Source organism: Achroia grisella, unplaced genomic scaffold (assembly GCF_030625045.1).
Source record: "Achroia grisella isolate CSIRO2021 unplaced genomic scaffold, CSIRO_AGI_Agris_v1 utg4142, whole genome shotgun sequence".
NCBI lineage: Eukaryota > Metazoa > Arthropoda > Insecta > Lepidoptera > Pyralidae > Achroia > Achroia grisella.
This window is the reverse complement of record NW_026712849.1, coordinates 150,217-161,630: the sequence shown is the minus strand read 5'-3', so window position 1 is coordinate 161,630 and position 11,414 is coordinate 150,217.

Here is an 11,414-nt window from a genome sequence, read left to right as displayed (position 1 = left end):
TGAGATGTTGTTCCAGACTGGTTGGGATAAGACCGCTCACTGACATAACGATTGGAATGATTTCGGTGGATATCACCCCCACATTTCGGTCACCTCGTGAGCCAGGTCGAGGTACTTTCTCTTTTTCTCAGTTTCGGCTTTCGCGAGGTTCTCGTCATGCGGTATGGTGATGTCCACCAAAAACATCACCACGATATTATTATTATTATAATTATTATTGTCTCTTTAACTCAGCTTTTGCTGGTTTTAAACTCTTTATAGCATATAGCACACTTACGGGCCGATACCAAGTATTATTATTATTATTATTACAAGTAACGTTGATACTCCCAAATCAAATCCCAATACCCTGAATTGGAAGCCGCGGGCAGTGGTCGATTACGGCGGCAATTACGTTTATTAAAATAATATTTTGCACTCTTTGTTTTTGTATGCATCGTAGCTATAACACGGCACACGGAGCTTTTGTTTTTTTTTATTAATTTGTAATTTACGAGCGTAATTAGCGGTCTCACGTACCGAACATCGAACCACGTACCGTCTTTATTACCTGCCAACTGAACACCGGATGCAACATAAAGCTATCACTACCACTATAGTACATATCTTTATATATATAAAATACGTGTCACGTTGTTTGTCCGTGATGGACTAAACTACTGAACCGATTGCAAATTTAATTTGCACATTGTGTGCAATTTGATCCAACTTGAAAGATAAGATGAGATGTAAGCTACATCTCAATTTATAGTTTCAATTATTTTATTGCAAATTATTTGCATATTATTAGTTTACAGTCTTATTCCGATGGTTGCGGATACCGATGGTTGTGGTTCATGGATGATAATGGAATGGTGCACCCGCCTGAGCTAACGGTCTACGCTGGCGGGGTACCAGTGGAGGATGATAAGATGAACATGAGGTCAGGTCAGTTAGCTTTTTCACCATTGTAGCAAATTCACCAGGAATTTACCAAGAGTGTTTTCCAGGGAAGACCGTGTGGAGGTATATCTGACATGGTACATTGCTGGTAATGGATCATGAGTCCACATTACTTACAATCCCCCTCCCCCTGCTGTACAGCTTGGTCGTTTCCGCTCGACATGAGTCCCGTCATATCAATATATATATATATATATTTTCCAACTATTTTAATGCTATTGGTCGCTTCTGGCCTTATCAGTCAGGTCAGTTAGCCCATCGCGACAAATTCATCAAATTCACCATGAATTAATCTTGATGGTGTCCAGGGGGAATCACGTGGAGGTTAACATTGCTAGCAATGCGTTAATCCAGATTATTAACATACCCTTTTCCCTGATGGTCGTGGGTTCGATTCGTCGCACTACTATGGCTACTAGAGAACTAATACCAGTTGTCTAGCACCCATAATACAAGCTTTACTTTAGCTGAAACTAAACGGCGCTATGTGAATTGTCCAAAGAAAAAAGCGGTCTGGTTTTTTATCTAAATCTGAATATTAGTTGTTGGCAACACTTTTGTTTCTGCGCTGTGGTACGGATTTTTTTGTAAACTCCTATACTACCCATCGTTCTGCTACTCTGACACTAAAAAAATAATTTATATTTCTATAACTAACTCTTAGGAAACACCTAAATTGGCTGCGCTATTCTAGTAAATCACCAAGTCGCAATCAAGCAAATCAACTTAATATATAAAAAACAATGGATTTTCAAATAATAAACATGGTTTCCTGTTTTTTCTAGAAACAATTTGTACTCCATTGTTCTCGGCGATATATTTGACCTCATATTTTGCCGCAATCTCGTCTAATCCCAAGCAACAGATGGCCAACATTACAACATGGCGTAGTAAAGGCTGGTGCGGACGAGCAACACAAAGGAGGTGCATTATACAGCCGATACATATCGAGCGCGGCTGCCGGCGCTGCTGATCTGTGTGGCCAAACGACCCGCACCCGGAGCCAAAGTTTTGCATATACGACCTTTCACAACGAGCTGATATAATTTAATTCGAGCAGCGACCGTTCATCTGATGTATCGGAGTGCGCATGCGCACCCGCCCGCTCTCTACTTATAGAAATAGAAATAATCTTTAATAATAAAATTATTAAAGATTACATTCATTTTCTACAAAAACATTATTATCATTTATAAAAAATAGAAATAGAAGTAATCTTAATTCAAATAAAATTAATATAAGCACTTTTGAATAGTCACATTTTTTTTCTACCGCTCATTCCGAATGCAGACTGATCACAAGAAGAATGAGAAAGAAACTTGTGTGTTGCTCTTTTAATAAATATTGTTTTAATTACATTTATATTAACAAGGATTAGGCATGCAATCAACATAGAAACCGCTACGAACTTAATTTGTCAATCAGATAACATTGTCAGCGCTATGAATTTAAAGTTAGATATTCTATACAAAAACATTATTATCATTATTACATAGTATAAAACAAAGTCGCTGTCGCTGTCTGTCCCTATGTATGCTTAAATCTTTAAAACTACTCAACGGATTTTGAAGCGGTTTTTTTAATAGATAGAGTGATTCAAGAGGAAGGTTTATATTATTATACATGTGCACCCGTGCAAAATCGGGGCGAGTAGCTAGTCATTTATAAATTCTTGTTTTGCATATACGACCTTTCACGACGAGTTGATATAATTTAATTCGAGTAGCGAGAGTTAATCTGGTGAATCGGAGTGCGCCGCGCACCCGCCCGCCCTCTACTTATTGTTTATGAAATTGTTTTCAACCGTGCCATGGAGAATCTGTATAGACTCCTTAAATTAAAATTATAGCAGACTAACTGTTCCCGCGACTTCTTCCGCGTCGAATTTAACTATATTCTTCTAAAATAAACAGTTTTTCTAAAATAAAAGTAGCAGTATTTCATCAGCTATCTGCCAAAAAAGTTACATCAAAAACGGTCCAGCCATTTTAGAAATTAGCGAGAACAAACAGACAGACAGACAAAATTGTAAAAAATGTTATTTTGGTGTATGTACCGTATTTATATTCATATGCATATAGTCAAAAACGGTTGTTTCAATATTACAAACAGACACTCCAATTTTATTTATATGTATAGTTGATTTCATCTGTGGCAATGGACACTGCTACTTTAGTTATTGTTATTACTGTCGTTCCATAATGGTTGTGGAATCACCTTCGTCATACTCGTGAACGAGTGCTGCTTGTAGGGACTGGTCTGCTCTTATCACTACGACTGATTTAATCTTATTGTGTATATATATTTAACCCTAATAAATTAGTGCTGGTTAGTGGTTTGTATTCACACGTTTCGAATTACACAATGTGAACTTACAAGGATTGTTTAAAAGAGCAACACACAAGTTTCTCGCTCGTTCTTCTTGTGATGAGACAGCTTACCGAACGAGCGGTAGATAAAAAAAAATGATATGACTATTCAAAATGATTTTCCATTCTATTTCTATTCTATTCTATTCCTTTCTAAACAAACAAGACTGCTCTGAACTGTCACCGCGAAACTGTTCACCAATGATCACTGAACCCATGGAGTTACATCAGTAACTTTTGTGGTCTGTGTTGGACCGCTCTTACATCAGTAACAACAACCACAAAAGCGGAACCAAAATATTCATACACGTAATGTTTACGTGATTGTTGAGAATACGAATAAAAATACAATTTGCATGTGTTTAGAGCGAGGAGACGGCGCCAGCCAGCGGCCGATGGAGCGATGTGCACAGATAACCCCAGATAGGACGTGACCGTCCCACAGATACCACAGAACTACCACCACTTGTCCAAACTAATACATTCAATACGATACTATATAATAATACGAAAGATCAATCTGTAAAATTGTTTAATAATTTACCAATACATCTAAAAACTGTTTATAGTTTCACATTGTTTAAGTCCAGATTGAGGTCATATTTATTGAATAAGTGTTACTATTCCGTAGATGACTATTATAATGATGGACATAAAGACTTATGAGGACCTACTGCACTATGCTGGCTGACATACCTAGATTTAATATTTAAGTTGCTATTATGTTGTTGACAAAAATTTACTGTAATGTTGCAATTATGTTATCCTACACAATTTGTATTGTTTTGGATGAATAAATAAATAAATAAATATATATAATTATATAGTATAAAACAAAGTATTTATCACAAGTATTTAATTGAAAACTTAGATAATGAGATATTCATTCATTTCTATTTTAGTTTTTTTTTCTCATAATTGATTTCGGTATGAAGATCTGTAACGGATGTGAGGTCGACCAGTTTTGAATATACGTATCATCAATATCAACCTTATATTTAATTATACTTGCAAGGAAATTTAAGCTTAAGAAAAAATAATAGTAATGTTTGCCCATATGTATGTTTAAATCTTTAAAATTACGCAAAGTATTTTGAGTTTTTTTCTTTCTTAAAGATAGAGTGATTTGAGAGGAAGGTTTTTGTATACATGTACACCCGTGCGAAACTGGGGCGAGTAGGTAGTCACAAATAAACAAATCAAATCAAATTGTGATTTGCACAGATAATAACAGCGAGGACGTGACCGTCCCACAGATACCAACCACAAAACTACCACCACTTGTCAAAATTAATACATTCAATACTATACTATATATATATATATACACTAGTCGCGTAGAATTTAACTTTACTTTTCTAAAATAAAAGTTGCCTAAGTTACTCATTATTACATCAGCCACCTACCAATAAAAGTCCCGTCAAAATCAGTCCAGACAGACAGACAAAAATTGTAAAAAATGTTACTTGGTGTATGTACCGTATTTATATTCGTATGCATGTAGTAAAGAACGGTTATTTCAATATTACAAACAGACACTCCAATTTTATTTATAGGTATAGATATAGATATATATATTGAGGGTATCGGTGGTCTAATAGTTTACCACCGCCTTATTTCCAAAGCTCGCAGGTTCCAATCGTGGCACGGCAAACACATTTGTATTTATGAGAATAATTGTTTGCATCGGTCCAAGTGTTTTCTATGCACATGAAATTTAAAAAAAAATCAAATGTTTAGTACCCAAAACATCAGCTAAGGACTAGATGGCGCTGTGTGAATTGTCTTAAGAGATTACAACATATTATATTTTTAATATAAACATATAGAATCGAAGGCTTCTGTCCTTTCACGCAATTCTTGCTTCATTCACATTCAGGTCTCGTCTCGTGCATGCACACCGTTCCGTAGACTGTCGACTGCTTCATCAGATAACTCACAAACTATCTTATTTAATACACATTTAACTATGTTAATTATAAGTAACTGCAATACTGTTAGTATTGTCTAAATAAGAGCTAAGTGACCGAGAAAATACGAACAGAAACATAAAGAAAAATTCTAAATACGAATTTTTGAAGGGTTGAAGCAAATAAATTAAAATAATTTATTTGCTTCAACCCTGTAAATGTCGAAGCAAATAAATTGTTTTATCTTAACCGTTCATTGTTAAGATATCATTGTCATTATAACATTTGATTACAGTACATAATCGACAATATCAACTTTTGGGAGGAGATTATCAGTAATGTGGACTGATGACCCCACTGGTAGTAAAGTGGTTGAAGCAAATAAATAAGATACAGCAAATAAATTGCTTCAACCCTGTAAGTGTTCAAGCAAATAAATTTATCTTAACAATGAACGAATGGTCATTATAACATTTGATTACTATAGATAATCGACAATGTCATCATGATAAATTGTCAAGTTAACCTCTACGTGGATGAACTTCATGAATTTGTCACGATGGGCTAACTGATTAGAATAGAATAGAATAGAAAATCATTTATTCAAATAAACTTAATTTAAGCACTTTTGAATAGTCAACATTTTTTTTAAATCTACCGCTTATTCGGAAAGCTGTCTCATCACAAGAAGAATAAGCAAGAAACTTGTGTGTTGCTCTTTTAAACAAACCTTGTAAGTTCACATTTTACAAGTCGAAACTTGTGAATACAAACTACCAACCAGCACTAATTTATTTAGCCTCAAATATAAAAACACAATAAGATTAAATCAGTCTAGTGATAAGAGCAGACCAGTCCCAGATTTGACTGATAAGGCCAGATGCGACCAATGGCATTAAAATAGTTGGATAAAAAATATATTGATATGACGGGACTCATGTCGAGCGGAAACGACCAAGCTGTACAGCAGGGGGAGGGGGATTGTAAGTAATGTGGACTCATGACCCATTACCAGCAATGTACCATGTCAGATATACCTCCACACGGTTCCCTCTGGAAACCATCGTGATAAACGTTCCTAGTGAATTTGTCACGATGGGCTAACTGATTTGACCTCATGTTCATCTTATCATCCTCCACTGGTGCCCCGCCAGCGTAAACCGTTAGAGCAGGCGGGTGCACCATTCCATTATATAGTGTAATTTTTAGTTGACTCTACTCTAAACTCTATCTTCCCATTTTAAATTCAAAATTGAACTAAAAACAAGATAATATTTCAGAATCAGAATTTAACAAACACCTGAAATAAAAATAAATAATATAAGCACTTTTGAACGGTCATTATTTTTATTCTACCATTCTTTCGAAGGAAGTTGGTATTTTTATTATTATTATTTATTCGCCCCGAAGAACAAACCCAATACCTCAATATCTAAACTCATCACTTTAACCGCTAGTTCAGTGTAGGATAGGTATAGTTTTAATAACAACCGTAAAAAACATAATGACAAGCGGACACAATGGATACGTGCCGCGGCCACAACTAGGGCTGCCTACCGTACATGTCATGACATGTCAGTACTGTTATAACATGTCAGTGCTGTCATGACATGTCAGTGCCTTCATGACATGTCAGTACCGTCATGACATGTCAATGCCTTCATGACATGTCAGTGCCTTCATGACATGTCAGTCGTGAACTATACACTACACGTACTTCACGATAAAGCTAAAGATTTTAACTAGCAGTGACTGTAACATAGTTAGGCGTCTTAATATCTACTATTGTTTTTTATGTTATATGTGTATTACTTTTCGCGATTTTAACAACTGTTTCTTTATTTACTTTAGTTACGATGTAAAACAGGTTCCAAATAAAATTAAGGAATAATACCAACCATTACTAAAATTATTAGAATAGAATAGAATAGAGTAATAAAGTTTGCTGATCCGCCTTATCCTAAAGATTTCATGTTTTAATAAAAGCGAGTGTTTAAAAACGTCGTCTACATTGCTCGGTGACGTAACCTAGACGACTTTTTGCAATCGACCATGATAGTGGTTAGATACCTCCTGAGAGATGATTGAGGTGACATTTCGCATTTGTTTGTTCTACACAATGATAGATAGATAGATACATTCTTTATTCACAATTATAGACACATAACATACGTGAGATACAGTGTACAATCGAACGAGATTACATTTGTTTATTTTAGTTCCTAAGTGTGCCACTAGATGGCGTTGTTTAGTTTTATACATTTTTCTACATCTCGCTATTAAGATTTATTTTTGAATACATATAGTCTTTTGATAATTATTAATAAAATACTTAATATAACAGCAACTGAAAACACACTTTACACACGACACCGTCCTCGCCGGTGAAGACGACGACCTCAAACTCACAATATCGCGCATTCAACCGGGCGCCTTCGCGCGCCCAGGCGCTCCACACCGGCGCCCCACCGATCGATCCCCCGTCCAATACGAACGGGGATCGAAATTACGACGGCCTGAGCCGAGGTTCGAATCCCTAGTGGTGCCCTCAGACTAAAGTCGTATCCGTCAGGTAGAAGTTGGCCTTCAGCCGCTCCATAAGTTCTTCCGCGAGTTTGGAGTGCCATCTGCACTCGCTCCTAACGTCCGGTGAAGCTGTAAAGGCCAGCTACGGCCAACAGCATTAGAGTAGTCCGAAAAAAAAAAAGCAACTGAAAGGTTTCTTTATTTTAATTTATTTAACTACAAAAAGTACACCCTTGGGGATTCGTGGATAAGAGTATTAATACAGAAAAAACACGAATTAATAAAAGAAATGTGACTTTATGTGCCGCAAAAGTTACTTATACTATACTTATTACTAAAAAATTACATAAATATTAAACTTCGAGCTCTTTATAAAAATATATAAAGTATGAATAAACTGTAAATAATGTGATGAATTATATTATTAAACTACTTATACTACATAAATACTATAACATGGATTACACATATACAGATATGGTGAAAGGCTCCGCGAGACTGATGATGACGAAGAGAACTAACTAAGAGAACAATGGACTGTGTTCTGAAGAATTAATGGACATGATGCCCACGGCTACCATTTACCATCACAACACTCGACGCGCTCGCCATCAACAGAGATGACATCCCCACACGCTGGAACCTCAGTGGTCTCGGACAGTACGGTTTCAGAGGAACTTCCTACCGCATACAATTAGTTGAAAGAACTCCCTGCCTAAGGTTTTTTCGCGAGACTATAGCATGGGGTTTGTCAGGAAGTGTATATTGCGGTTTCTTACCTCAAAAGGGTCAGCAACGCATATATCACAACCATTGTGTATCAGACGTCCATAGGCTGTGGTAACTGTTTACCATCAGATGGATCGTATACCTGTTTGCCAATATAGTAGTATAAAATAATATATCAGAACAAATAGGCAACCCTGTCAGTGAGTTGGCCGGCGCTGGGTACACACGTACGAATGGAGTTTTCTAACATTGTGGAGGCTCACACGGCAGCAACAGAGAGTGCTGCTTGTGTATGCGCCGGCGGCCGCCCAGCCCCCCGTGGAATCACAATTGACACACTCGGTAATAACTCGTCGAACGGCCGCGTTGTTGAATTCACAAGCAGCCAGCTCGGATGCGCAGGCGACGGCATGCGGCAGTCTACCCCGCGCCCGCGCACCGCCACCCACCCCCTTGGCCACCTTTTTGTTTTGATGGAAAACCTTGGAGGGGAAGGTCAAGGCATTATTGGTTACTGCAATATAGAAATAAATATTTGGCGGCCGGTGGTATAGCTATTTAGTACACTTTTTTACTTGCGATGGTCGGTTCGATTCCTCGCACGGTGCAAACATTTGTATTCATAAGTATGATTGTTTCTATCGATTTGATAAACTTTATTGGATTTACTGTATACAAAAAATATTATAAAATTCTTAATGTATACATATAAATAAAATTGGTGAGTCTGTTTGTAATATTGGTATAACCGTTTTTACTACATGCATATGAATATAAATACATGCCCCAAAATAACTTTTATTTACAAATTTTGTCTGGCTGGACCGATTTTGATGGGAGTTTTTTTGGCTGGTATCTGAGGTAACTTAGGCTACTCTTATTTTAGAAAAATTCTTATATTTTGGAAAAATGAAGATAAATTCCATGCGGACGAAGTTGCGGAAATAGCTAGTAGTAATTAAAAGAAAATGTGAACTTAAAACCTATGGCCAGTACGTCAGCAATAGTACTATAATAAGAACTAAAAACATTATACAGGTTATTTCGTAGTATGTTCAATTTTAGACCAAACTACATAAGTACTCCTAGGTATATCGGAAAAAAAACACAAAACGGTCATTTTGAATTGTCTAGTTACAGATGCAACAAGTCTAGGGTTGCCATCTATAAAATTTGGAAACCAGGATAAGACGCGTGAAAACCCTAGACTTTAGATGTTTTTTTTTGTGAACAATTTGTGGTTTTTTATTGTTGGCATTTATATAATAAAACTGGGATTATGTAATTTGTGGAGAAAATGTGTGTGTAGTGGTAAAATTTATTGTTATTATTATTTCAACAGGGTTTTCTAAACATAGTCAGTGTAATAAAAAACAGTTACAAATTTCATAAATCATCTTATTATTTTCAGATCTAAAAATTGAATGTAGTAATTTTTTATCATCATTTTAAATGGACCTAACAAAACCGTTTGTTACAAATTATTTTAATAATCCGATCCGTCCGTCAGTGCGATTATTTTGTTCTTAAAATAAAAGACAAATTTTTAACATACTTTAATCATCGCAGCCCGGAAGACGTCCACTGCTGGACATAGGCCTCCCCCAAAGATCTCCAGGACGATCGGTCCTGCGCTGCTCGCATCCTTCTCATGCCTTCCAGCGATCTTGACCAGATCGTCGGTCCACCTTGCTGGAGGCCTTCCCCCTTAACATACTTTAATATAATAATAATATTATAATAATCTCAGGACAATTCACACAGCGCTATCTAGACCCAAGATAAGCTAGCTAAAGCTTGTGTTATGGGTACTAGATAACTGATACATACACATAGATTTTTTTATGTAAATACATACATATTATACATAGAAAACACCCAGACCGATACAAACAATCGTACTCATGAATACAAATGTTTGTGCCGTGCGAGCAATCGAACCCGCGACCATCGGTCGTAAAGCAGTGTGCTAGATCGCTAGACCACCGAGGTCATCAGTTTATTAAACCTAAAAAATTACATAACCCCGAACGCTGGCCGATGCCTTCCAAACTAGGACAAATCCAGGGTAACCTGGCGTATGGCAACCCTAAACAAACAGTAAATATTGTAGCCTTCTGTATTCATGGGATTCATGAAAAGTATAAACAGCCACCTCGCATTATTCAGATACGATCGCACACGTCAATCCACTCCACTCAAACATATCACACGTACCTCAAAAAGCAAACTAAAATGACTCTTAATTTTGTCGCTTGAGATTTAAATTTCAGCATAATGGACGCAGATGTAGGAGGCGAAGATGTATTTAATAGGTCCATAATAATGAGCGGCGCGGCGCGGCGGGTGACGGCCGCATGTATTTATTCAAATTTATCTGAATTGCTTTTCAAAATAAGTTGATGTTTACCATCAATAACAATATAGGCAGATATCAAAATTCAAAGTTCAAATATCATTTATTCATGTATACATTTTAGCCGCTTATTTATTTATTTAACTTTAATTCACAATGTGTACATATGGCGAACTTAACATCTTGCGGCGTTATGTACCAGGCAACCATGAGTGGTGCAGAGAAAGATTGTTGGCGGTGCACTAATATAAATGAGAAATGTAAAAAAAATATATACAAATATAAAGCAAAATATTTATGAACTTACTAGTTTTTGCCCGCGGCTTTGCTCGCGGTAATTTAACCACTTAGGGTTGGAATTTATCAAAATCCTTTCTTAAGGGATGCCTACGTCATATTAGCTTTATGCATGCAAAGTCTCAGCCCGATCGGTTTAAAATTGACAAAGTTTCACCCCCTATTTTATCCCCTTGGGGGTAGAATTAATCAAAATCCTTTCTTAGCGGATGCCTACATCATAACATCTACCTGCATGCCAAATTTCAGCTCGATCCGTCCAGTGGTTTGGTCTGTGCGTTGATA